Source organism: Idiotropiscis lumnitzeri, chromosome 8, assembly GCF_059441095.1.
Source record: "Idiotropiscis lumnitzeri isolate Australia: NSW breed Sydney's pygmy pipehorse chromosome 8, RoL_Ilum_1.0, whole genome shotgun sequence".
Taxonomy (NCBI): Eukaryota; Metazoa; Chordata; class Actinopteri; order Syngnathiformes; family Syngnathidae; genus Idiotropiscis; species Idiotropiscis lumnitzeri.
The window spans coordinates 3,315,001-3,342,500 of record NC_142398.1 but is presented as its reverse complement, the minus strand read 5'-3'; the positions used below and the strand labels follow the sequence as shown (position 1 = coordinate 3,342,500).

The following is a 27,500-nucleotide window of genomic DNA, read 5'->3' as shown; positions in this document are numbered from 1 at the left end:
TTCTTCCATTTATTCCAATTTAATTTAAATAATGTCAAATAAATGGTACATGACCATGGGTGGATAGCAGTGAACGCCCCCCCATGTTCTTGGTGTATATATTGGTGGTACGGGGCTGGTATAATATTAGTGCCCCCATGTGGTCCGATCGTGTAGCTACGGAGCCACACACAAGTCTCCTGACACGCATTTGCAAATCAGCACACGCATTTGCGAGTCGTCCGCGGCAGGACTGTAGCAAACGTCACCTCTAAGAACACAGCCAATCAAAAGGTCCCGTTTTTACAGGTCGCCCATCTATACGGATTTTTGTCCGCATTTATGTGCCAACAAATCATTGTACACATTTGCTGATATTTGTCATATATCTGTGACTTCAATCATGCATTGTAGATTGTTGTTACACATTTGTGACTGTGGTTATAGTTTCAGATTCTTGTTACGTATTTTTGGATTGAAGTATTTGCCACAATAAAGACCACATGTATAAAATGCAAAATTTTGAATGAAATTGTCGCTTACGGCCATACTACCCTGAGCACGCCCGATCTCGTCCGATCTCGGAAGCTAAGCAGGGTCGGGCCTGGTTAGTACTTGGATGGGAGACCGCCTGGGAATACCAGGTGCTGTAAGCTTTTGCACCGCAAAAAAAAAAAAATTAAAAAAACTCTAACAAATGTAAGCAAGTATGCGAGCTGCTTTTTTATAAATTTCCACATTTTCGCCTGACAGGCTGAGAGCACAAAATGCCAACATTCAGCGTCCCCTGCCTTTGGGTGTTGCTACAGTCTCGCCGTGGACGACTCGCAAATGCGTGTGGCAATTTGCAAATGCGTGTCTGGAGACTTGAGTGTGGCTCCGGAGCTCCACATTAAGACCAAAAGGGGACTCTCGTAGTCTACAGGTGTAGCAGGCAGATGACCCGATGCAGTCCGGTTGGGTTGGTGCAGTCAGTGTTTACTAAATAAAAAGTTAATGAATCAATTTTAAAAAATGGTGTTTACTGAATGCAATAAAGGGAAGTATAGTTAATGTGGCAATTAGCAGGTGTGGAGAAGCTTCATTCATTTTTTTTAGCTTCACTGGTTATATCATTGGTTCTTATTTTATTAGTTCCACGTGCATGAGAACTGGTGCGGCGATAGCACGATCGTCGAGAAGCACTCTTCCCCCGACATCGAGTTCATGTCCGTTAAATGCCGGCCTTATTTTCTCCCGAGGGAGCTAACGGTAGTGATTGTCACAGCTGTTTACATCCCTCCCGACGCTAGCACTAGCACGGCGCTCTCGCTACTCGCGTGCGTCATCAATAAACATCAGCGGGCCCACCCTGATGGCGTTCACGTAGTAGCGGGAGACTTTAATAAGGCCAATTTAAAGACTGTACTCCCAGAGTTTCACCAGCATGTCAAGTGCCCAATGAGGGGAGACAACACTCTCGACCATGTGTACTCGAACATCAAGCACGCATACAGAGCCCTCCCACTCGCCCCTCTCGGCCAGTCAGACCACCTGTCCTTGCAGCTCGCACCTGCGTACACCCCTCTCAGGCGCAGATTCAGGCCTACCACAAAGACTGTGAAAACCTGGCGTGACGACGCCATGAGTGAATTACAGGACTGCTTTCATGACACAAACTGGGACCTCTTTGATCATCAGGACCTTGATGTCTACACGCATTGTGTACTGGACTACATCAAGTTCTGCATGGAAACTGTGTCCCTACATAAGACTATACGGACCTTCCCAAATGCGAAGCCCTGGATGTCCAGCAGGGTTCGCTCTCTCCTCAAGGCCCGTGACGCTGCCTTCAGGTCAGGCGACAAAGCCCAGTACAGGGTGGCACGTGCTGACCTGAGCAAAGGCATCAAGCTAGCCAAGGCAACCTACAAGGGGAGGCTGGAGGCCCACCTTGCCAGTAACAGACCACGGGAGGTGTGGCAGGGTCTACGGAGCATCACCAACTTCCGTGGCAGCAGCACGACCTCTGTAGACCCGAGTGCATCGCTGGCAGAGGAGCTTAACTGCTTCTTCGCTCGCTTTGACTCGCCCCAACCGTCACACCCCCGCACTTCAAGCTCAGACTCCCCCCCACTCATCGTAGAGGAACACGATGTGAGGCGCGCGCTCCTGGCGGTCAACCCCAGGAAAGCTACTGGACCCGACGGAATACCAGGCAAGGTCCTCAGAGCATGTGCCCACCAACTGTCACATGTTTTCTGCAGGATCTTCAACCGCTCCCTGGCTCAAGCAGTCATCCCCTCCTGCTTGAAAACTTCCACCATTATTCCTGTCCCCAAAAAGTCACCAGCCGTCCACCTGAATGACTACCGTCCTGTTGCTCTCACACCAGTCATCATGAAGTGCTTCGAGAGGCTGGTTCTCCAGCACATCAGGGACTGCCTTCCTCCCACTCTGGACCCCTACCAGTTTGCATACCGGGCTAACAGATCCACTGAGGACGCCATCGACACTGCTCTGCATGTTGTGCTGGGCCACCTGGAACGACAGCAGAGCTATGCAAGGATGCTCTTTGTGGACTACAGCTCGGCATTCAACACGATCATCCCAGACATCCTCGTCGCCAAACTGGACACTCTCGGCCTCCCTGCCCTGACACGCATCTGGATTAAGGACTTTCTGACCAACAGACCCCAGACTGTGTTGCTCGGCCCCTACACGTCCTCCACCCTCATGCTGAGCACCGGTTCCCCCCAAGGATGCGTGCTGAGCCCTCTCCTGTACGCCCTCTACACCTACGACTGCAGCCCGGCCCACGGCAACAACACCATCGTCAAGTTTGCTGACGACACGACAGTGGTCGGTCTGATCTCGGAAGGTGACGAGACAGCCTACAGAGAGGAGGTAAAGAGACTGACAACTTGGTGCAAGGACAACAGACTGCACCTTAACACTGCAAAAACAAAGGAGATTGTCGTCGACTTCAGGAGGAACAAGACGCTGCCGCCCCCCCTCTGCATCGAAGGCGTGTGTGTGGAGAGGGTCCACACGTTCAAGTTCCTGGGAGTACAGATCTCCGATGACCTTTCTTAGAGTCACAACACCACAGCAGTGGTAAAGAAGGTCCGCCAACGTCTGCACTTCCTGAGAGTCCTCAGGAAATTCAACCTGGACAGGAAGCTGCTGCTGGCCTTCTACCACTCGTCCATCGAGAGCCTGCTGACGTACTGTGTCTCCACCTGGTACAGCGGCTGCACTGAGGCGGACAGAGTGAGGCTCCAGAGGACAGTCAAAACAGCGCAAAGGATTATTGGCTGCCCTCTCCCCTCACTGTCGGACATGTACACCGCCCGGTGCCTCAGAAGGGCTCTCAACATCGTCAAAGACAATACCCACCCAAACTCACACCTGTTCGACCTGTTGCCCTCTGGCAGGCGCTACAGATGCATCAAATCAAGGACCAATAGACTGAGAAACAGTTTCTTTCCGAGAGCCATCTCCATACTGAACTCTCACACACACACGAGACCACCCTAACCTTGCAAAACAGCATTGTGATGTGTTTCTATATGCCCTATTCAGTACTGAATTCCATTGCACTGTCTTCTTTATTTATCTAATTTATATATTTGTCTGTATTATTGTTGTATTGCACTGGAGAGGGGAGCCCTCTAATCTCGTTGCACACTTGAGTACAATGACAATAAAGGGATTTCTATTCTATTTCTATTCTATTCTTTATTCTTCCATTTATTCCAATTTAATTTAAATAATGTCAAATAAATGGTACATGACCATGGGTGGATAGCAGTGAACGCACCCCCATGTTCTTGGTGTATATATTGGTGGTACGGGGCTGGTATAATATTAGTGCCCCCATGTGGTCCGATCGTATAGCTACGGAGCCACACACAAGTCTCCTGACACGCATTTGCAAATCAGCACACGCATTTGCGAGTCGTCCGCGGCAGGACTGTAGCAAACGTCACCTCTAAGAACACAGCCAATCAAAAGGTCCCGTTTTTACAGGTCGCCCATCTATACGGATTTTTGTCCGCATTTATGTGCCAACAAATCATTGTACACATTTGCTGATATTTGTCATATATCTGTGACTTCAATCATGCATTGTAGATTGTTGTTACACATTTGTGACTGTGGTTATAGTTTCAGATTCTTGTTACGTCTTTTTGGATTGAAGCATTTGCCACAATAAAGACCACATGTATAAAATGCAAAATTTTGAACGAAATTGTCGCTTACGGCCATACTACCCTGAGCACGCCCGATCTCGTCCGATCTCGGAAGCTAAGCAGGGTCGGGCCTGGTTAGTACTTGGATGGGAGACCGCCTGGGAATACCAGGTGCTGTAAGCTTTTGCACCGCAAAAAAAAAAAAAATTTAAAAAACTCTAACAAATGTAAGCAAGTATGCGAGCTGCTTTTTTATAAATTTCCACATATTCGCCTGACAGGCTGAGAGCACAAAATGCCAACATTCAGCGTCCCCTGCCTTTGGGTGTTGCTACAGTCTCGCCGTGGACGACTCGCAAATGCGTGTGGCAATTTGCAAATGCGTGTCTGGAGACTTGAGTGTGGCTCCGGAGCTCCACATTAAGACCAAAAGGGGACTCTCGTAGACTACAGGTGTAGCAGGCAGATGACCCGATGCAGTCCGGTTGGGTTGGTGCAGTCAGTGTTTACTAAATAAAAAGTTAATGAATCAATTTTAAAAAATGGTGTTTACTGAATGCAATAAAGGGAAGTATAGTTAATGTGGCAATTAGCAGGTGTGGAGAAGCTTCATTCATTTTTTTTAGCTTCACTGGTTATATCATTGGTTCTTATTTTATTAGTTCCACTTTATTCTTCCATTTATTCCAATTTAATTTAAATAATGTCAAATAAATGGTACATGACCATGGGTGGATAGCAGTGAACGCCCCCCCATGTTCTTGGTGTATATATTGGTGGTACGGGGCTGGTATAATATTAGTGCCCCCATGTGGTCCGATCGTGTAGCTACGGAGCCACACACAAGTCTCCTGACACGCATTTGCAAATCAGCACACGCATTTGCGAGTCGTCCGCGGCAGGACTGTAGCAAACGTCACCTCTAAGAACACAGCCAATCAAAAGGTCCCGTTTTTACAGGTCGCCCATCTATCCGGATTTTTGTCCGCATTTAACCATGTGTATGTGCCAACAAATCATTGTACACATTTGCTGATATTTGTCATATATCTGTGACTTCAATCATGCATTGTAGATTGTTGTTACACATTTGTGACTGTGGTTATAGTTTCAGATTCTTGTTACGTATTTTTGGATTGAAGGATTTGCCACAATAAAGACCTCATGTATAAAATGCAAAATTTTGAAAGGAATTGTCGCTTACGGCCATACTACCCTGAGAACGCCCGATCTCGTCCGATCTCGGAAGCTAAGCAGGGTCGGGCCTGGTTAGTACTTGGATGGGAGACCGCCTGGGAATACCAGGTGCTGTAAGCTTTTGCACCGCAAAAAAAAAATAATTAAAAAAACTCTAACAAATGTAAGCAAGTATGCGAGCTGCTTTTTTTATAAATTTCCACATATTCGCCTGACAGGCTGAGAGCACAAAATGCCAACATTCAGCGTCCCCTGCCTTTGGGTGTTGCTACAGTCTCGCCGTGGACGACTCGCAAATGCGTGTGGCAATTTGCAAATGCGTGTCTGGAGACTTGAGTGTGGCTCCGGAGCTCCACATTAAGACCAAAAGGGGACTCTCGTAGTCTACAGGTGTAGCAGGCAGATGACCCGATGCAGTCCGGTTGGGTTGGTGCAGTCAGTGTTTACTAAATAAAAAGTTAATGAATCAATTTTAAAAAATGGTGTTTACTGAATGCAATAAAGGGAAGTATAGTTAATGTGGCAATTAGCAGGTGTGGAGAAGCTTCATTCATTTTTTTTAGCTTCACTGGTTATATCATTGGTTCTTATTTTATTAGTTCCACTTTATTCTTCCATTTATTCCAATTTAATTTAAATAATGTCAAATAAATGGTACATGACCATGGGTGGATAGCAGTGAACGCCCCCCCATGTTCTTGGTGTATATATTGGTGGTACGGGGCTGGTATAATATTAGTGCCCCCATGTGGTCCGATCGTGTAGCTACGGAGCCACACACAAGTCTCCTGACACGCATTTGCAAATCAGCACACGCATTTGCGAGTCGTCCGCGGCAGGACTGTAGCAAACGTCACCTCTAAGAACACAGCCAATCAAAAGGTCCCGTTTTTACAGGTCGCCCATCTATACGGATTTTTGTCCGCATTTAACCATGTGTATGTGCCAACAAATCATTGTACACATTTGCTGATATTTGTCATATATCTGTGACTTCAATCATGCATTGTAGATTGTTGTTACACATTTGTGACTGTGGTTATAGTTTCAGATTCTTGTTACGTATTTTTGGATTGAAGTATTTGCCACAATAAAGACCACATGTATAAAATGCAAAATTTTGAAAGGAATTGTCGCTTACGGCCATACCCTGAGCACGCCCGATCTCGTCCGATCTCGGAAGCTAAGCAGGGTCGGGCCTGGTTAGTACTTGGATGGGAGACCGCCTGGGAATACCAGGTGCTGTAAGCTTTTGCACCGCAAAAAAAAAAATAATTAAAAAAACTCTAACAAATGTAAGCAAGTATGCGAGCTGCTTTTTTATAAATTTCCACATATTCGCCTGACAGGCTGAGAGCACAAAATGCCAACATTCAGCGTCCCCTGCCTTTGGGTGTTGCTACAGTCTCGCCATGGACGACTCGCAAATGCGTGTGGCAATTTGCAAATGCGTGTCTGGAGACTTGAGTGTGGCTCCGGAGCTCCACATTAAGACCAAAAGGGGACTCTCGTAGTCTACAGGTGTAGCAGGCAGATGACCCGATGCAGTCCGGTTGGGTTGGTGCAGTCAGTGTTTACTAAATAAAAAGTTAATGAATCAATTTTAAAAAATGGTGTTTACTGAATGCAATAAAGGGAAGTATAGTTAATGTGGCAATTAGCAGGTGTGGAGAAGCTTCATTCATTTTTTTTAGCTTCACTGGTTATATCATTGGTTCTTATTTTATTAGTTCCACGTGCATGAGAACTGGTGCGGCGATAGCACGATCGTCGAGAAGCACTCTTCCCCCGACATCGAGTTCATGTCCGTTAAATGCCGGCCTTATTTTCTCCCGAGGGAGCTAACGGTAGTGATTGTCACAGCTGTTTACATCCCTCCCGACGCTAGCACTAGCACGGCGCTCTCGCTACTCGCGTGCGTCATCAATAAACATCAGCGGGCCCACCCTGATGGCGTTCACGTAGTAGCGGGAGACTTTAATAAGGCCAATTTAAAGACTGTACTCCCAGAGTTTCACCAGCATGTCAAGTGCCCAATGAGGGGAGACAACACTCTCGACCATGTGTACTCGAACATCAAGCACGCATACAGAGCCCTCCCACTCGCCCCTCTCGGCCAGTCAGACCACCTGTCCTTGCAGCTCGCACCTGCGTACACCCCTCTCAGGCGCAGATTCAGGCCTACCACAAAGACTGTGAAAACCTGGCGTGACGACGCCATGAGTGAATTACAGGACTGCTTTCATGACACAAACTGGGACCTCTTTGATCATCAGGACCTTGATGTCTACACGCATTGTGTACTGGACTACATCAAGTTCTGCATGGAAACTGTGTCCCAACATAAGACTATACGGACCTTCCCAAATGCGAAGCCCTGGATGTCCAGCAGGGTTCGCTCTCTCCTCAAGGCCCGTGACGCTGCCTTCAGGTCAGGCGACAAAGCCCAGTACAGGGTGGCACGTGCTGACCTGAGCAAAGGCATCAAGCTAGCCAAGGCAACCTACAAGGGGAGGCTGGAGGCCCACCTTGCCAGTAACAGACCACGGGAGGTGTGGCAGGGTCTACGGAGCATCACCAACTTCCGTGGCAGCAGCACGACCTCTGTAGACCCGAGTGCATCGCTGGCAGAGGAGCTTAACTGCTTCTTCGCTCGCTTTGACTCGCCCCAACCGTCACACCCCCGCACTTCAAGCTCAGACTCCCCCCCACTCATCGTAGAGGAACACGATGTGAGGCGCGCGCTCCTGGCGGTCAACCCCAGGAAAGCTACTGGACCCGACGGAATACCAGGCAAGGTCCTCAGAGCATGTGCCCACCAACTGTCACATGTTTTCTGCAGGATCTTCAACCGCTCCCTGGCTCAAGCAGTCATCCCCTCCTGCTTGAAAACTTCCACCATTATTCCTGTCCCCAAAAAGTCACCAGCCGTCCACCTGAATGACTACCGTCCTGTTGCTCTCACACCAGTCATCATGAAGTGCTTCGAGAGGCTGGTTCTCCAGCACATCAGGGACTGCCTTCCTCCCACTCTGGACCCCTACCAGTTTGCATACCGGGCTAACAGATCCACTGAGGACGCCATCGACACTGCTCTGCATGTTGTGCTGGGCCACCTGGAACGACAGCAGAGCTATGCAAGGATGCTCTTTGTGGACTACAGCTCGGCATTCAACACGATCATCCCAGACATCCTCGTCGCCAAACTGGGCACTCTCGGCCTCCCTGCCCTCACACGCATCTGGATTAAGGACTTTCTGACCAACAGACCCCAGACTGTGTTGCTCGGCCCCTACACGTCCTCCACCCTCATGCTGAGCACCGGTTCCCCCCAAGGATGCGTGCTGAGCCCTCTCCTGTACGCCCTCTACACCTACGACTGCAGCCCGGCCCACGGCAACAACACCATCGTCAAGTTTGCTGACGACACGTCAGTGGTCGGTCTGATCTCGGAAGGTGACGGGACAGCCTACAGAGAGGAGGTAAAGAGACAGACAACTAGGTGCAAGGACAACAGACTGCACCTTAACACTGCAAAAACAAAGGAGATTGTCGTCGACTTCAGGAGGAACAAGACGCTGCCGCCCCCCCTCTGCATCGAAGGCGTGTGTGTGGAGAGGGTCCACACGTTCAAGTTCCTGGGAGTACAGATCTCCGATGACCTTTCTTGGAGTCACAACACCACAGCAGTGGTAAAGAAGGTCCGCCAACGTCTGCACTTCCTGAGAGTCCTCAGGAAATTCAACCTGGACAGGAAGCTGCTGCTGGCCTTCTACCACTCGTCCATCGAGAGCCTGCTGACGTACTGTGTCTCCACCTGGTACAGCGGCTGCACTGAGGCGGACAGAGTGAGGCTCCAGAGGACAGTCAAAACAGCGCAAAGGATTATTGGCTGCCCTCTCCCCTCACTGTCGGACATCTACACCGCCCGGTGCCTCAGAAGGGCTCTCAACATCGTCAAAGACAATACCCACCCAAACTCACACCTGTTCGACCTGTTGCCCTCTGGCAGGCGCTACAGATGCATCAAATCAAGGACCAATAGACTGAGAAACAGTTTCTTTCCGAGAGCCATCTCCATACTGAACTCTCACACACACACGAGACCACCCTAACCTTGCAAAACAGCATTGTGATGTGTTTCTATATGCCCTATTCAGTACTGAATTCCATTGCACTGTCTTCTTTATTTATCTAATTTATATATTTGTCTGTATTATTGTTGTATTGCACTGGAGAGGGGAGCCCTCTAATCTCGTTGCACACTTGAGTACAATGACAATAAAGGGATTTCGATTCTATTTCTATTCTATTCTTTATTCTTCCATTTATTCCAATTTAATTTAAATAATGTCAAATAAATTGTACATGACCATGGGTGATAGCAGTGAACGCCCCCCCATGTTCTTGGTGTATATATTGGTGGTACGGGGCTGGTATAATATTAGTGCCCCCATGTGGTCCGATCGTGTAGCTACGGAGCCACACACAAGTCTCCTGACACGCATTTGCAAATCAGCACACGCATTTGCGAGTCGTCCGCGGCAGGACTGTAGCAAACGTCACCTCTAAGAACACAGCCAATCAAAAGGTCCCGTTTTTACAGGTCGCCCATCTATACGGATTTTTGTCCGCATTTAACCATGTGTATGTGCCAACAAATCATTGTACACATTTGCTGATATTTGTCATATATCTGTGACTTCAATCATGCATTGTAGATTGTTGTTACACATTTGTGACTGTGGTTATAGTTTCAGATTCTTGTTACGTATTTTTGGATTGAAGTATTTGCCACAATAAAGACCACATGTATAAAATGCAAAATTTTGAAAGGAATTGTCGCTTACGGCCATACCCTGAGCACGCCCGATCTCGTCCGATCTCGGAAGCTAAGCAGGGTCGGGCCTGGTTAGTACTTGGATGGGAGACCGCCTGGGAATACCAGGTGCTGTAAGCTTTTGCACCGCAAAAAAAAAAACAATTAAAAAAACTCTAACAAATGTAAGCAAGTATGCGAGCTGCTTTTTTATAAATTTCCACATATTCGCCTGACAGGCTGAGAGCACAAAATGCCAACATTCAGCGTCCCCTGCCTTTGGGTGTTGCTACAGTCTCGCCGTGGACGACTCGCAAATGCGTGTGGCAATTTGCAAATGCGTGTCTGGAGACTTGAGTGTGGCTCCGGAGCTCCACATTAAGACCAAAAGGGGACTCTCGTAGTCTACAGGTGTAGCAGGCAGATGACCCGATGCAGTCCGGTTGGGTTGGTGCAGTCAGTGTTTACTAAATAAAAAGTTAATGAATCAATTTTAAAAAATGGTGTTTACTGAATGCAATAAAGGGAAGTATAGTTAATGTGGCAATTAGCAGGTGTGGAGAAGCTTCATTCATTTTTTTTAGCTTCACTGGTTATATCATTGGTTCTTATTTTATTAGTTCCACGTGCATGAGAACTGGTGCGGCGATAGCACGATCGTCGAGAAGCACTCTTCCCCCGACATCGAGTTCATGTCCGTTAAATGCCGGCCTTATTTTCTCCCGAGGGAGCTAACGGTAGTGATTGTCACAGCTGTTTACATCCCTCCCGACGCTAGCACTAGCACGGCGCTCTCGCTACTCGCGTGCGTCATCAATAAACATCAGCGGGCCCACCCTGATGGCGTTCACGTAGTAGCGGGAGACTTTAATAAGGCCAATTTAAAGACTGTACTCCCAGAGTTTCACCAGCATGTCAAGTGCCCAATGAGGGGAGACAACACTCTCGACCATGTGTACTCGAACATCAAGCACGCATACAGAGCCCTCCCACTCGCCCCTCTCGGCCAGTCAGACCACCTGTCCTTGCAGCTCGCACCTGCGTACACCCCTCTCAGGCGCAGATTCAGGCCTGCCACAAAGACTGTGAAAACCTGGCGTGACAACGCCATGAGTGAATTACAGGACTGCTTTCATGACACAAACTGGGACCTCTTTGATCATCAGGACCTTGATGTCTACACGCATTGTGTACTGGACTACATCAAGTTCTGCATGGAAACTGTGTCCCAACATAAGACTATACGGACCTTCCCAAATGCGAAGCCCTGGATGTCCAGCAGGGTTCGCTCTCTCCTCAAGGCCCGTGACGCTGCCTTCAGGTCAGGCGACAAAGCCCAGTACAGGGTGGCACGTGCTGACCTGAGCAAAGGCATCAAGCTAGCCAAGGCAACCTACAAGGGGAGGCTGGAGGCCCACCTTGCCAGTAACAGACCACGGGAGGTGTGGCAGGGTCTACGGAGCATCACCAACTTCCGTGGCAGCAGCACGACCTCTGTAGACCCGAGTGCATCGCTGGCAGAGGAGCTTAACTGCTTCTTCGCTCGCTTTGACTCGCCCCAACCGTCACACCCCCGCACTTCAAGCTCAGACTCCCCCCCACTCATCGTAGAGGAACACGATGTGAGGCGCGCGCTCCTGGCGGTCAACCCCAGGAAAGCTACTGGACCCGACGGAATACCAGGCAAGGTCCTCAGAGCATGTGCCCACCAACTGTCACATGTTTTCTGCAGGATCTTCAACCGCTCCCTGGCTCAAGCAGTCATCCCCTCCTGCTTGAAAACTTCCACCATTATTCCTGTCCCCAAAAAGTCACCAGCCGTCCACCTGAATGACTACCGTCCTGTTGCTCTCACACCAGTCATCATGAAGTGCTTCGAGAGGCTGGTTCTCCAGCACATCAGGGACTGCCTTCCTCCCACTCTGGACCCCTACCAGTTTGCATACCGGGCTAACAGATCCACTGAGGACGCCATCGACACTGCTCTGCATGTTGTGCTGGGCCACCTGGAACGACAGCAGAGCTATGCAAGGATGCTCTTTGTGGACTACAGCTCGGCATTCAACACGATCATCCCAGACATCCTCGTCGCCAAACTGGGCACTCTCGGCCTCCCTGCCCTCACACGCATCTGGATTAAGGACTTTCTGACCAACAGACCCCAGACTGTGTTGCTCGGCCCCTACACGTCCTCCACCCTCATGCTGAGCACCGGTTCCCCCCAAGGATGCGTGCTGAGCCCTCTCCTGTACGCCCTCTACACCTACGACTGCAGCCCGGCCCACGGCAACAACACCATCGTCAAGTTTGCTGACGACACGTCAGTGGTCGGTCTGATCTCGGAAGGTGACGGGACAGCCTACAGAGAGGAGGTAAAGAGACTGACAACTTGGTGCAAGGACAACAGACTGCACCTTAACACTGCAAAAACAAAGGAGATTGTCGTCGACTTCAGGAGGAACAAGACGCTGCCGCCCCCCCTCTGCATCGAAGGCGTGTGTGTGGAGAGGGTCCACACGTTCAAGTTCCTGGGAGTACAGATCTCCGATGACCTTTCTTGGAGTCACAACACCACAGCAGTGGTAAAGAAGGTCCGCCAACGTCTGCACTTCCTGAGAGTCCTCAGGAAATTCAACCTGGACAGGAAGCTGCTGCTGGCCTTCTACCACTCGTCCATCGAGAGCCTGCTGACGTACTGTGTCTCCACCTGGTACAGCGGCTGCACTGAGGCGGACAGAGTGAGGCTCCAGAGGACAGTCAAAACAGCGCAAAGGATTATTGGCTGCCCTCTCCCCTCACTGTCGGACATCTACACCGCCCGGTGCCTCAGAAGGGCTCTCAACATCGTCAAAGACAATACCCACCCAAACTCACACCTGTTCGACCTGTTGCCCTCTGGCAGGCGCTACAGATGCATCAAATCAAGGACCAATAGACTGAGAAACAGTTTCTTTCCGAGAGCCATCTCCATACTGAACTCTCACACACACACGAGACCACCCTAACCTTGCAAAACAGCATTGTGATGTGTTTCTATATGCCCTATTCAGTACTGAATTCCATTGCACTGTCTTCTTTATTTATCTAATTTATATATTTGTCTGTATTATTGTTGTATTGCACTGGAGAGGGGAGCCCTCTAATCTCGTTGCACACTTGAGTACAATGACAATAAAGGGATTTCGATTCTATTTCTATTCTATTCTTTATTCTTCCATTTATTCCAATTTAATTTAAATAATGTCAAATAAATGGTACATGACCATGGGTGATAGCAGTGAACGCCCCCCCATGTTCTTGGTGTATATATTGGTGGTACGGGGCTGGTATAATATTAGTGCCCCCATGTGGTCCGATCGTGTAGCTACGGAGCCACACACAAGTCTCCTGACACGCATTTGCAAATCAGCACACGCATTTGCGAGTCGTCCGCGGCAGGACTGTAGCAAACGTCACCTCTAAGAACACAGCCAATCAAAAGGTCCCGTTTTTACAGGTCGCCCATCTATACGGATTTTTGTCCGCATTTAACCATGTGTATGTGCCAACAAATCATTGTACACATTTGCTGATATTTGTCATATATCTGTGACTTCAATCATGCATTGTAGATTGTTGTTACACATTTGTGACTGTGGTTATAGTTTCAGATTCTTGTTACGTCTTTTTGGATTGAAGTATTTGCCACAATAAAGACCACATGTATAAAATGCAAAATTTTGAAAGAAATTGTCGCTTACGGCCATACTACCCTGAGCACGCCCGATCTCGTCCGATCTCGGAAGCTAAGCCGGGTCGGGCCTGGTTAGTACTTGGATGGGAGACCGCCTGGGAATACCAGGTGCTGTAAGCCTTTGCACCGCAAAAAAAGAAATAAAATAAAAAAACTCTAACAAATGTAAGCAAGTATGCGAGCTGCTTTTTTATAAATTTCCACATATTCGCCTGACAGGCTGAGAGCACAAAATGCCAACATTCAGCGTCCCCTGCCTTTGGGTGTTGCTACAGTCTCGCCGTGGACGACTCGCAAATGCGTGTGGCAATTTGCAAATGCGTGTCTGGTGACTTGATTGTGGCTCCGGAGCTCCACATTAAGACCAAAAGGGGACTCTCGTAGTCTACAGGTGTAGCAGGCAGATGACCCGATGCAGTCCGGTTGGGTTGGTGCAGTCAGTGTTTACTAAATAAAAAGTTAATGAATCAATTTTAAAAAATGGTGTTTACTGAATGCAATAAAGGGAAGTATAGTTAATGTGGCAATTAGCAGGTGTGGAGAAGCTTCATTCATTTTTTTTAGCTTCACTGGTTATATCATTGGTTCTTATTTTATTAGTTCCACTTTATTCTTCCATTTATTCCAATTTAATTTAAATAATGTCAAATAAATGGTACATGACCATGGGTGGATAGCAGTGAACGCCCCCCCATGTTCTTGGTGTATATATTGGTGGTACGGGGCTGGTATAATATTAGTGCCCCCATGTGGTCCGATCGTGTAGCTACGGAGCCACACACAAGTCTCCTGACACGCATTTGCAAATCAGCACACGAATTTGCGAGTCGTCCGCGGCAGGACTGTAGCAAAAGTCACCTCTAAGAACACAGCCAATCAAAAGGTCCCGTTTTTACAGGTCGCCCATCTATACGGATTTTTGTCCGCATTTAACCATGTGTATGTGCCAACAAATCATTGTACACATTTGCTGATATTTGTCATATATCTGTGACTTCAATCATGCATTGTAGATTGTTGTTACACATTTGTTACTGTGGTTATAGTTTCAGATTCTTGTTACGTCTTTTTGGATTGAAGTATTTGCCACAATAAAGACCACATGTATAAAATGCAAAATTTTGAAAGGAATTGTCGCTTACGGCCATACTACCCTGAGCACGCCCGATCTCGTCCGATCTCGGAAGCTAAGCAGGGTCGGGCCTGGTTAGTACTTGGATGGGAGACCGCCTGGGAATACCAGGTGCTGTAAGCTCTTGCACCGCAAAAAAAAAATAATTAAAAAAACTCTAACAAATGTAAGCAAGTATGCGAGCTGCTTTTTTATAAATTTCCACATATTCGCCTGACAGGCTGAGAGCACAAAATGCCAACATTCAGCGTCCCCTGCCTTTGGGTGTTGCTACAGTCTCGCCGTGGACGACTCGCAAATGCGTGTGGCAATTTGCAAATGCGTGTCTGGAGACTTGAGTGTGGCTCCGGAGCTCCACATTAAGACCAAAAGGGGACTCTCGTAGTCTACAGGTGTAGCAGGCAGATGACCCGATGCAGTCCGGTTGGGTTGGTGCAGTCAGTGTTTACTAAATAAAAAGTTAATGAATCAATTTTAAAAAATGGTGTTTACTGAATGCAATAAAGGGAAGTATAGTTAATGTGGCAATTAGCAGGTGTGGAGAAGCTTCATTCATTTTTTTTAGCTTCACTGGTTATATCATTGGTTCTTATTTTATTAGTTCCACGTGCATGAGAACTGGTGCGGCGATAGCACGATCGTCGAGAAGCACTCTTCCCCCGACATCGAGTTCATGTCCGTTAAATGGCGGCCTTATTTTCTCCCGAGGGAGCTAACGGTAGTGATTGTCACAGCTGTTTACATCCCTCCCGACGCTAGCACTAGCACGGCGCTCTCGCTACTCGCGTGCGTCATCAATAAACATCAGCGGGCCCACCCTGATGGCGTTCACGTAGTAGCGGGAGACTTTAATAAGGCCAATTTAAAGACTGTACTCCCAGAGTTTCACCAGCATGTCAAGTGCCCAACGAGGGGAGACAACACTCTCGACCATGTGTACTCGAACATCAAGCACGCATACAGAGCCCTCCCACTCGCCCCTCTCGGCCAGTCAGACCACCTGTCCTTGCAGCTCGCACCTGCGTACACCCCTCTCAGGCGCAGATTCAGGCCTACCACAAAGACTGTGAAAACCTGGCGTGACGACGCCATGAGTGAATTACAGGACTGCTTTCATGACACAAACTGGGACCTCTTTGATCATCAGGACCTTGATGTCTACACGCATTGTGTTCTGGACTACATCAAGTTCTGCATGGAAACTGTGTCCCAACATAAGACTATACGGACCTTCCCAAATGCGAAGCCCTGGATGTCCAGCAGGGTTCGCTCTCTCCTCAAGGCCCGTGACGCTGCCTTCAGGTCAGGCGACAAAGCCCAGTACAGGGTGGCTCGTGCTGACCTGAGCAAAGGCATCAAACTAGCCAAGGCAACCTACAAGGGGAGGCTGGAGGCCCACCTTGCCAGTAACAGACCACGGGAGGTGTGGCAGGGTCTACGGAGCATCACCAACTTCCGTGGCAGCAGCACGACCTCTGTAGACCCGAGTGCATCGCTGGCAGAGGAGCTTAACTGCTTCTTCGCTCGCCCCAACCGTCACACCCCCGCACTTCAAGCTCAGACTCCCCCCCACTCATCGTAGAGGAACACGATGTGAGGCGCGCGCTCCTGGCGGTCAACCCCAGGAAAGCTACTGGACCCGACGGAATACCAGGCAAGGTCCTCAGAGCATGTGCCCACCAACTGTCACATGTTTTCTGCAGGATCTTCAACCGCTCCCTGGCTCAAGCAGTCATCCCCTCCTGCTTGAAAACTTCCACCATTATTCCTGTCCCCAAAAAGTCACCAGCCGTCCACCTGAATGACTACCGTCCTGTTGCTCTCACACCAGTCATCATGAAGTGCTTCGAGAGGCTGGTTCTCCAGCACATCAGGGACTGCCTTCCTCCCACTCTGGACCCCTACCAGTTTGCATACCGGGCTAACAGATCCACTGAGGACGCCATCGACACTGCTCTGCATGTTGTGCTGGGCCACCTGGAACGACAGCAGAGCTATGCAAGGATGCTCTTTGTGGACTACAGCTCGGCATTCAACACGATCATCCCAGACATCCTCGTCGCCAAACTGGACACTCTCGGCCTCCCTGCCCTGACACGCATCTGGATTAAGGACTTTCTGACCAACAGACCCCAGACTGTGTTGCTCGGCCCCTACACGTCCTCCACCCTCATGCTGAGCACCGGTTCCCCCCAAGGATGCGTGCTGAGCCCTCTCCTGTACGCCCTCTACACCTACGACTGCAGCCCGGCCCACGGCAACAACACCATCGTCAAGTTTGCTGACGACACGACAGTGGTCGGTCTGATCTCGGAAGGTGACGAGACAGCCTACAGAGAGGAGGTAAAGAGACTGACAACTTGGTGCAAGGACAACAGACTGCACCTTAACACTGCAAAAACAAAGGAGATTGTCGTCGACTTCAGGAGGAACAAGACGCTGCCGCCCCCCCTCTGCATCGAAGGCGTGTGTGTGGAGAGGGTCCACACGTTCAAGTTCCTGGGAGTACAGATCTCCGATGACCTTTCTTGGAGTCACAACACCACAGCAGTGGTAAAGAAGGTCCGCCAACGTCTGCACTTCCTGAGAGTCCTCAGGAAATTCAACCTGGACAGGAAGCTGCTGCTGGCCTTCTACCACTCGTCCATCGAGAGCCTGCTGACGTACTGTGTCTCCACCTGGTACAGCGGCTGCACTGAGGCGGACAGAGTGAGGCTCCAGAGGACAGTCAAAACAGCGCAAAGGATTATTGGCTGCCCTCTCCCCTCACTGTCGGACATCTACACCGCCCGGTGCCTCAGAAGGGCTCTCAACATCGTCAAAGACAATACCCACCCAAACTCACACCTGTTCGACCTGTTGCCCTCTGGCAGGCGCTACAGATGCATCAAATCAAGGACCAATAGACTGAGAAACAGTTTCTTTCCGAGAGCCATCTCCATACTGAACTCTCACACACACACGAGACCACCCTAACCTTGCAAAACAGCATTGTGATGTGTTTCTATATGCCCTATTCAGTACTGAATTCCATTGCACTGTCTTCTTTATTTATCTAATTTATATATTTGTCTGTATTATTGTTGTATTGCACTGGAGAGGGGAGCCCTCTAATCTCGTTGCACACTTGAGTACAATGACAATAAAGGGATTTCTATTCTATTTCTATTCTATTCTTTATTCTTCCATTTATTCCAATTTAATTTAAATAATGTCAAATAAATGGTACATGACCATGGGTGGATAGCAGTGAACGCACCCCCATGTTCTTGGTGTATATATTGGTGGTACGGGGCTGGTATAATATTAGTGCCCCCATGTGGTCCGATCGTATAGCTACGGAGCCACACACAAGTCTCCTGACACGCATTTGCAAATCAGCACACGCATTTGCGAGTCGTCCGCGGCAGGACTGTAGCAAACGTCACCTCTAAGAACACAGCCAATCAAAAGGTCCCGTTTTTACAGGTCGCCCATCTATACGGATTTTTGTCCGCATTTATGTGCCAACAAATCATTGTACACATTTGCTGATATTTGTCATATATCTGTGACTTCAATCATGCATTGTAGATTGTTGTTACACATTTGTGACTGTGGTTATAGTTTCAGATTCTTGTTACGTCTTTTTGGATTGAAGCATTTGCCACAATAAAGACCACATGTATAAAATGCAAAATTTTGAACGAAATTGTCGCTTACGGCCATACTACCCTGAGCACGCCCGATCTCGTCCGATCTCGGAAGCTAAGCAGGGTCGGGCCTGGTTAGTACTTGGATGGGAGACCGCCTGGGAATACCAGGTGCTGTAAGCTTTTGCACCGCAAAAAAAAAAAAAATTTAAAAAACTCTAACAAATGTAAGCAAGTATGCGAGCTGCTTTTTTATAAATTTCCACATATTCGCCTGACAGGCTGAGAGCACAAAATGCCAACATTCAGCGTCCCCTGCCTTTGGGTGTTGCTACAGTCTCGCCGTGGACGACTCGCAAATGCGTGTGGCAATTTGCAAATGCGTGTCTGGAGACTTGAGTGTGGCTCCGGAGCTCCACATTAAGACCAAAAGGGGACTCTCGTAGACTACAGGTGTAGCAGGCAGATGACCCGATGCAGTCCGGTTGGGTTGGTGCAGTCAGTGTTTACTAAATAAAAAGTTAATGAATCAATTTTAAAAAATGGTGTTTACTGAATGCAATAAAGGGAAGTATAGTTAATGTGGCAATTAGCAGGTGTGGAGAAGCTTCATTCATTTTTTTTAGCTTCACTGGTTATATCATTGGTTCTTATTTTATTAGTTCCACTTTATTCTTCCATTTATTCCAATTTAATTTAAATAATGTCAAATAAATGGTACATGACCATGGGTGGATAGCAGTGAACGCCCCCCCATGTTCTTGGTGTATATATTGGTGGTACGGGGCTGGTATAATATTAGTGCCCCCATGTGGTCCGATCGTGTAGCTACGGAGCCACACACAAGTCTCCTGACACGCATTTGCAAATCAGCACACGCATTTGCGAGTCGTCCGCGGCAGGACTGTAGCAAACGTCACCTCTAAGAACACAGCCAATCAAAAGGTCCCGTTTTTACAGGTCGCCCATCTATCCGGATTTTTGTCCGCATTTAACCATGTGTATGTGCCAACAAATCATTGTACACATTTGCTGATATTTGTCATATATCTGTGACTTCAATCATGCATTGTAGATTGTTGTTACACATTTGTGACTGTGGTTATAGTTTCAGATTCTTGTTACGTATTTTTGGATTGAAGGATTTGCCACAATAAAGACCTCATGTATAAAATGCAAAATTTTGAAAGGAATTGTCGCTTACGGCCATACTACCCTGAGAACGCCCGATCTCGTCCGATCTCGGAAGCTAAGCAGGGTCGGGCCTGGTTAGTACTTGGATGGGAGACCGCCTGGGAATACCAGGTGCTGTAAGCTTTTGCACCGCAAAAAAAAAATAATTAAAAAAACTCTAACAAATGTAAGCAAGTATGCGAGCTGCTTTTTTTATAAATTTCCACATATTCGCCTGACAGGCTGAGAGCACAAAATGCCAACATTCAGCGTCCCCTGCCTTTGGGTGTTGCTACAGTCTCGCCGTGGACGACTCGCAAATGCGTGTGGCAATTTGCAAATGCGTGTCTGGAGACTTGAGTGTGGCTCCGGAGCTCCACATTAAGACCAAAAGGGGACTCTCGTAGTCTACAGGTGTAGCAGGCAGATGACCCGATGCAGTCCGGTTGGGTTGGTGCAGTCAGTGTTTACTAAATAAAAAGTTAATGAATCAATTTTAAAAAATGGTGTTTACTGAATGCAATAAAGGGAAGTATAGTTAATGTGGCAATTAGCAGGTGTGGAGAAGCTTCATTCATTTTTTTTAGCTTCACTGGTTATATCATTGGTTCTTATTTTATTAGTTCCACTTTATTCTTCCATTTATTCCAATTTAATTTAAATAATGTCAAATAAATGGTACATGACCATGGGTGGATAGCAGTGAACGCCCCCCCATGTTCTTGGTGTATATATTGGTGGTACGGGGCTGGTATAATATTAGTGCCCCCATGTGGTCCGATCGTGTAGCTACGGAGCCACACACAAGTCTCCTGACACGCATTTGCAAATCAGCACACGCATTTGCGAGTCGTCCGCGGCAGGACTGTAGCAAACGTCACCTCTAAGAACACAGCCAATCAAAAGGTCCCGTTTTTACAGGTCGCCCATCTATACGGATTTTTGTCCGCATTTAACCATGTGTATGTGCCAACAAATCATTGTACACATTTGCTGATATTTGTCATATATCTGTGACTTCAATCATGCATTGTAGATTGTTGTTACACATTTGTGACTGTGGTTATAGTTTCAGATTCTTGTTCCGTATTTTTGGATTGAAGGATTTGCCACAATAAAGACCTCATGTATAAAATGCAAAATTTTGAAAGGAATTGTCGCTTACGGCCATACTACCCTGAGAACGCCCGATCTCGTCCGATCTCGGAAGCTAAGCAGGGTCGGGCCTGGTTAGTACTTGGATGGGAGACCGCCTGGGAATACCAGGTGCTGTAAGCTTTTGCACCGCAAAAAAAAAAAAATTAAAAAAACTCTAACAAATGTAAGCAAGTATGCGAGCTGCTTTTTTATAAATTTCCACGTTTTCGCCTGACAGGCTGAGAGCACAAAATGCCAACATTCAGCGTCCCCTGCCTTTGGGTGTTGCTACAGTCTCGCCGTGGACGACTCGCAAATGCGTGTGGCAATTTGCAAATGCGTGTCTGGAGACTTGAGTGTGGCTCCGGAGCTCCACATTAAGACCAAAAGGGGACTCTCGTAGTCTACAGGTGTAGCAGGCAGATGACCCGATGCAGTCCGGTTGGGTTGGTGCAGTCAGTGTTTACTAAATAAAAAGTTAATGAATCAATTTTAAAAAATGGTGTTTACTGAATGCAATAAAGGGAAGTATAGTTAATGTGGCAATTAGCAGGTGTGGAGAAGCTTCATTCATTTTTTTTAGCTTCACTGGTTATATCATTGGTTCTTATTTTATTAGTTCCACTTTATTCTTCCATTTATTCCAATTTAATTTAAATAATGTCAAATAAATGGTACATGACCATGGGTGGATAGCAGTGAACGCCCCCCCATGTTCTTGGTGTATATATTGGTGGTACGGGGCTGGTATAATATTAGTGCCCCCATGTGGTCCGATCGTGTAGCTACGGAGCCACACACAAGTCTCCTGACACGCATTTGCAAATCAGCACACGCATTTGCGAGTCGTCCGCGGCAGGACTGTAGCAAACGTCACCTCTAAGAACACAGCCAATCAAAAGGTCCCGTTTTTACAGGTCGCCCATCTATACGGATTTTTGTCCGCATTTAACCATGTGTATGTGCCAACAAATCATTGTACACATTTGCTGATATTTGTCATATATCTGTGACTTCAATCATGCATTGTAGATTGTTGTTACACATTTGTGACTGTGGTTATAGTTTCAGATTCTTGTTACGTATTTTTGGATTGAAGGATTTGCCACAATAAAGACCTCATGTATAAAATGCAAAATTTTGAAAGGAATTGTCGCTTACGGCCATACTACCCTGAGAACGCCCCATCTCGTCCGATCTCGGAAGCTAAGCAGGGTCGGCCCTGGTTAGTACTTGGATGGGAGACCGCCTGGGAATACCAGGTGCTGTAAGCTTTTGCACCGCAAAAAAAAAAATAATTTAAAAAACTCTAACAAATGTAAGCAAGTATGCGAGCTCCTTTTTTATAAATTTCCACATATTCGCCTGACAGGCTGAGAGCACAAAATGCCAACATTCAGCGTCCCCTGCCTTTGGGTGTTGCTACAGTCTCGCCGTGGACGACTCGCAAATGCGTGTGGCAATTTGCAAATGCGTGTCTGGAGACTTGAGTGTGGCTCCGGAGCTCCACATTAAGACCAAAAGGGGACTCTCGTAGTCTACAGGTGTAGCAGGCAGATGACCCGATGCAGTCCGGTTGGGTTGGTGCAGTCAGTGTTTACTAAATAAAAAGTTAATGAATCAATTTTAAAAAATGGTGTTTACTGAATGCAATAAAGGGAAGTATAGTTAATGTGGCAATTAGCAGGTGTGGAGAAGCTTCATTCATTTTTTTTAGCTTCACTGGTTATATCATTGGTTCTTATTTTATTAGTTCCACTTTATTCTTCCATTTATTCCAATTTAATTTAAATAATGTCAAATAAATGGTACATGACCATGGGTGGATAGCAGTGAACGCCCCCCCATGTTCTTGGTGTATATATTGGTGGTACGGGGCTGGTATAATATTAGTGCCCCCATGTGGTCCGATCGTGTAGCTACGGAGCCACGCACAAGTCTCCTGACACGCATTTGCAAATCAGCACACGCATTTGCGAGTCGTCCGCGGCAGGACTGTAGCAAACGTCACCTCTAAGAACACAGCCAATCAAAAGGTCCCGTTTTTACAGGTCGCCCATCTATACGGATTTTTGTCCGCATTTAACCATGTGTATGTGCCAACAAATCATTGTACACATTTGCTGATATTTGTCATATATCTGTGACTTCAATCATGCATTGTAGATTGTTGTTACACATTTGTGACTGTGGTTATAGTTTCAGATTCTTGTTACGTATTTTTGGATTGAAGGATTTGCCACAATAAAGACCTCATGTATAAAATGCAAAATTTTGAAAGGAATTGTCGCTTACGGCCATACTACCCTGAGAACGCCCCATCTCGTCCGATCTCGGAAGCTAAGCAGGGTCGGCCCTGGTTAGTACTTGGATGGGAGACCGCCTGGGAATACCAGGTGCTGTAAGCTTTTGCACCGCAAAAAAAAAAATAATTTAAAAAACTCTAACAAATGTAAGCAAGTATGCGAGCTCCTTTTTTATAAATTTCCACATATTCGCCTGACAGGCTGAGAGCACAAAATGCCAACATTCAGCGTCCCCTGCCTTTGGGTGTTGCTACAGTCTCGCCGTGGACGACTCGCAAATGCGTGTGGCAATTTGCAAATGCGTGTCTGGAGACTTGAGTGTGGCTCCGGAGCTCCACATTAAGACCAAAAGGGGACTCTCGTAGTCTACAGGTGTAGCAGGCAGATGACCCGATGCAGTCCGGTTGGGTTGGTGCAGTCAGTGTTTACTAAATAAAAAGTTAATGAATCAATTTTAAAAAATGGTGTTTACTGAATGCAATAAAGGGAAGTATAGTTAATGTGGCAATTAGCAGGTGTGGAGAAGCTTCATTCATTTTTTTTAGCTTCACTGGTTATATCATTGGTTCTTATTTTATTAGTTCCACTTTATTCTTCCATTTATTCCAATTTAATTTAAATAATGTCAAATAAATGGTACATGACCATGGGTGGATAGCAGTGAACGCCCCCCCATGTTCTTGGTGTATATATTGGTGGTACGGGGCTGGTATAATATTAGTTCCCCCATGTGGTCCGATCGTGTAGCTACGGAGCCACACACAAGTCTCCTGACACGCATTTGCAAATCAGCACACGCATTTGCGAGTCGTCCGCGGCAGGACTGTAGCAAACGTCACCTCTAAGAACACAGCCAATCAAAAGGTCCCGTTTTTACAGGTCGCCCATCTCTACGGATTTTTGTCCGCATTTATGTGCCAACAAATCATTGTACACATTTGCTGATATTTGTCATATATCTGTGACTTCAATCATGCATTGTAGATTGTTGTTACACATTTGTGACTGTGGTTATAGTTTCAGATTCTTGTTACGTATTTTTGGATTGAAGTATTTGCCACAATAAAGACCACATGTATAAAATGCAAAATTTTGAATGAAATTGTCGCTTACGGCCATACTACCCTGAGCACGCCCGATCTCGTCCGATCTCGGAAGCTAAGCAGGGTCGGGCCTGGTTAGTACTTGGATGGGAGACCGCCTGGGAATACCAGGTGCTGTAAGCTTTTGCACCGCAAAAAAAAAAAAATTAAAAAAACTCTAACAGATGTAAGCAAGTATGCGAGCTGCTTTTTTATAAATTTCCACATATTCGCCTGACAGGCTGAGAGCACAAAATGCCAACATTCAGCGTCCCCTGCCTTTGGGTGTTGCTACAGTCTCGCCGTGGACGACTCGCAAATGCGTGTGGCAATTTGCAAATGCGTGTCTGGAGACTTGAGTGTGGCTCCGGAGCTCCACATTAAGACCAAAAGGGGACTCTCGTAGTCTACAGGTGTAGCAGGCAGATGACCCGATGCAGTCCGGTTGGGTTGGTGCAGTCAGTGTTTACTAAATAAAAAGTTAATGAATCAATTTTAAAAAATGGTGTTTACTGAATGCAATAAAGGGAAGTATAGTTAATGTGGCAATTAGCAGGTGTGGAGAAGCTTCATTCATTTTTTTTAGCTTCACTGGTTATATCATTGGTTCTTATTTTATTAGTTCCACTTTATTCTTCCATTTATTCCAATTTAATTTAAATAATGTCAAATAAATGGTACATGACCATGGGTGGATAGCAGTGAACGCCCCCCCATGTTCTTGGTGTATATATTGGTGGTACGGGGCTGGTATAATATTAGTGCCCCCATGTGGTCCGATCGTGTAGCTACGGAGCCACACACAAGTCTCCTGACACGCATTTGCAAATCAGCACACGCATTTGCGAGTCGTCCGCGGCAGGACTGTAGCAAACGTCACCTCTAAGAACACAGCCAATCAAAAGGTCCCGTTTTTACAGGTCGCCCATCTATACGGATTTTTGTCCGCATTTAACCATGTGTATGTGCCAACAAATCATTGTACACATTTGCTGATATTTGTCATATATCTGTAACTTCAATCATGCATTGTAGATTGTTGTTACACATTTGTGACTGTGGTTATAGTTTCAGATTCTTGTTACGTATTTTTGGATTGCAGTATTTGCCACAATAAAGACCACATGTATAAAATGCAAAATTTTGAAAGGAATTGTCGGTTATGGCCATACTACCCTGAGCACGCCCGATCTCGTCCGATCTCGGAAGCTAAGTAGGGTCGGGCCTGGTTAGTACTTGGATGGGAGACCGCCTGGGAATACCAGGTGCTGTAAGCTTTTGCACCGCAAAAAAAAAAAAAATTAAAAAAACTCTAACAAATGTAAGCAAGTATGCGAGCTGCTTTTTTATAAATTTCCACATATTCGCCTGACAGGCTGAGAGCACAAAATGCCAACATTCAGCGTCCCCTGCCTTTGGGTGTTGCTACAGTCTCGCCGTGGACGACTCGCAAATGCGTGTGGCAATTTGCAAATGCGTGTCTGGAGACTTGAGTGTGGCTCCGGAGCTCCACATTAAGACCAAAAGGGGACTCTCGTAGTCTACAGGTGTAGCAGGCAGATGACCCGATGCAGTCCGGTTGGGTTGGTGCAGTCAGTGTTTACTAAATAAAAAGTTAATGAATCAATTTTAAAAAATGGTGTTTACTGAATGCAATAAAGGGAAGTATAGTTAATGTGGCAATTAGCAGGTGTGGAGAAGCTTCATTCATTTTTTTTAGCTTCACTGGTTATATCATTGGTTCTTATTTTATTAGTTCCACTTTATTCTTCCATTTATTCCAATTTAATTTAAATAATGTCAAATAAATGGTACATGACCATGGGTGGATAGCAGTGAACGCCCCCCCATGTTCTTGGTGTATATATTGGTGGTACGGGGCTGGTATAATATTAGTGCCCCCATGTGGTCCGATCGTGTAGCTACGGAGCCACACACAAGTCTCCTGACACGCATTTGCAAATCAGCACACGCATTTGCGAGTCGTCCGCGGCAGGACTGTAGCAAACGTCACCTCTAAGAACACAGCCAATCAAAAGGTCCCGTTTTTACAGGTCGCCCATCTATACGGATTTTTGTCCGCATTTATGTGCCAACAAATCATTGTACACATTTGCTGATATTTGTCATATATCTGTGACTTCAATCATGCATTGTAGATTGTTGTTACACATTTGTGACTGTGGTTATAGTTTCAGATTCTTGTTACGTATTTTTGGATTGAAGTATTTGCCACAATAAAGACCACATGTATAAAATGCAAAATTTTGAATGAAATTGTCGCTTACGGCCATACTACCCTGAGCACGCCCGATCTCGTCCGATCTCGGAAGCTAAGCAGGGTCGGGCCTGGTTAGTACTTGGATGGGAGACCGCCTGTGAATACCAGGTGCTGTAAGCTTTTGCACCGCAAAAAAAAAAAAAATTAAAAAAACTCTAACAGATGTAAGCAAGTATGCGAGCTGCTTTTTTATAAATTTCCACATATTCGCCTGACAGGCTGAGAGCACAAAATGCCAACATTCAGCGTCCCCTGCCTTTGGGTGTTGCTACAGTCTCGCCGTGGACGACTCGCAAATGCGTGTGGCAATTTGCAAATGCGTGTCTGGAGACTTGAGTGTGGCTCCGGAGCTCCACATTAAGACCAAAAGGGGACTCTCGTAGTCTACAGGTGTAGCAGGCAGATGACCCGATGCAGTCCGGTTGGGTTGGTGCAGTCAGTGTTTACTAAATAAAAAGTTAATGAATCAATTTTAAAAAATGGTGTTTACTGAATGCAATAAAGGGAAGTATAGTTAATGTGGCAATTAGCAGGTGTGGAGAAGCTTCATTCATTTTTTTTAGCTTCACTGGTTATATCATTGGTTCTTATTTTATTAGTTCCACTTTATTCTTCCATTTATTCCAATTTAATTTAAATAATGTCAAATAAATGGTACATGACCATGGGTGGATAGCAGTGAACGCCCCCCCATGTTCTTGGTGTATATATTGGTGGTACGGGGCTGGTATAATATTAGTGCCCCCATGTGGTCCGATCGTGTAGCTACGGAGCCACACACAAGTCTCCTGACACGCATTTGCAAATCAGCACACGCATTTGCGAGTCGTCCGCGGCAGGACTGTAGCAAACGT

General features: G+C 46.9%; 15 non-coding genes across 15 annotated transcripts; all 15 read left to right on the top strand.

Annotated features, from left to right (window-relative positions):
- Positions 1–516: 516 nt before the first annotated feature.
- LOC148331731 (5S ribosomal RNA) lies at positions 517–635 on the top strand. The gene has a single exon (XR_015844836.1). It is a non-coding gene; the product is annotated as a 5S ribosomal RNA (ribosomal RNA).
- A 3,583-nt stretch (positions 636–4,218) lies between these two features.
- On the top strand, positions 4,219–4,337 carry LOC148331730 (5S ribosomal RNA). The gene has a single exon (XR_015844835.1). It is a non-coding gene; the product is annotated as a 5S ribosomal RNA (ribosomal RNA).
- A 1,015-nt stretch (positions 4,338–5,352) lies between these two features.
- LOC148331729 (5S ribosomal RNA) lies at positions 5,353–5,471 on the top strand. The gene has a single exon (XR_015844954.1). It is a non-coding gene; the product is annotated as a 5S ribosomal RNA (ribosomal RNA).
- A 1,015-nt stretch (positions 5,472–6,486) lies between these two features.
- LOC148331728 (5S ribosomal RNA) lies at positions 6,487–6,602 on the top strand. Its single transcript, XR_015844945.1, has one exon. It is a non-coding gene; the product is annotated as a 5S ribosomal RNA (ribosomal RNA).
- A 3,593-nt stretch (positions 6,603–10,195) lies between these two features.
- On the top strand, positions 10,196–10,311 carry LOC148331727 (5S ribosomal RNA). Its single transcript, XR_015844944.1, has one exon. It is a non-coding gene; the product is annotated as a 5S ribosomal RNA (ribosomal RNA).
- Positions 10,312–13,904: 3,593 nt separating this feature from the next.
- Positions 13,905–14,023, top strand: LOC148331726 (5S ribosomal RNA). The gene has a single exon (XR_015844860.1). It is a non-coding gene; the product is annotated as a 5S ribosomal RNA (ribosomal RNA).
- A 1,016-nt stretch (positions 14,024–15,039) lies between these two features.
- Positions 15,040–15,158, top strand: LOC148331725 (5S ribosomal RNA). The gene has a single exon (XR_015844834.1). It is a non-coding gene; the product is annotated as a 5S ribosomal RNA (ribosomal RNA).
- A 3,573-nt stretch (positions 15,159–18,731) lies between these two features.
- LOC148331724 (5S ribosomal RNA) lies at positions 18,732–18,850 on the top strand. The gene has a single exon (XR_015844833.1). It is a non-coding gene; the product is annotated as a 5S ribosomal RNA (ribosomal RNA).
- Positions 18,851–19,865: 1,015 nt separating this feature from the next.
- On the top strand, positions 19,866–19,984 carry LOC148331723 (5S ribosomal RNA). Its single transcript, XR_015844952.1, has one exon. It is a non-coding gene; the product is annotated as a 5S ribosomal RNA (ribosomal RNA).
- A 1,015-nt stretch (positions 19,985–20,999) lies between these two features.
- LOC148331722 (5S ribosomal RNA) lies at positions 21,000–21,118 on the top strand. The gene has a single exon (XR_015844951.1). It is a non-coding gene; the product is annotated as a 5S ribosomal RNA (ribosomal RNA).
- Positions 21,119–22,132: 1,014 nt separating this feature from the next.
- On the top strand, positions 22,133–22,251 carry LOC148331721 (5S ribosomal RNA). Its single transcript, XR_015844942.1, has one exon. It is a non-coding gene; the product is annotated as a 5S ribosomal RNA (ribosomal RNA).
- A 1,015-nt stretch (positions 22,252–23,266) lies between these two features.
- On the top strand, positions 23,267–23,385 carry LOC148331720 (5S ribosomal RNA). Its single transcript, XR_015844941.1, has one exon. It is a non-coding gene; the product is annotated as a 5S ribosomal RNA (ribosomal RNA).
- Positions 23,386–24,390: 1,005 nt separating this feature from the next.
- Positions 24,391–24,509, top strand: LOC148331719 (5S ribosomal RNA). The gene has a single exon (XR_015844831.1). It is a non-coding gene; the product is annotated as a 5S ribosomal RNA (ribosomal RNA).
- A 1,014-nt stretch (positions 24,510–25,523) lies between these two features.
- LOC148331718 (5S ribosomal RNA) lies at positions 25,524–25,642 on the top strand. Its single transcript, XR_015844916.1, has one exon. It is a non-coding gene; the product is annotated as a 5S ribosomal RNA (ribosomal RNA).
- Positions 25,643–26,647: 1,005 nt separating this feature from the next.
- On the top strand, positions 26,648–26,766 carry LOC148331717 (5S ribosomal RNA). The gene has a single exon (XR_015844850.1). It is a non-coding gene; the product is annotated as a 5S ribosomal RNA (ribosomal RNA).
- Positions 26,767–27,500: the final 734 nt, after the last annotated feature.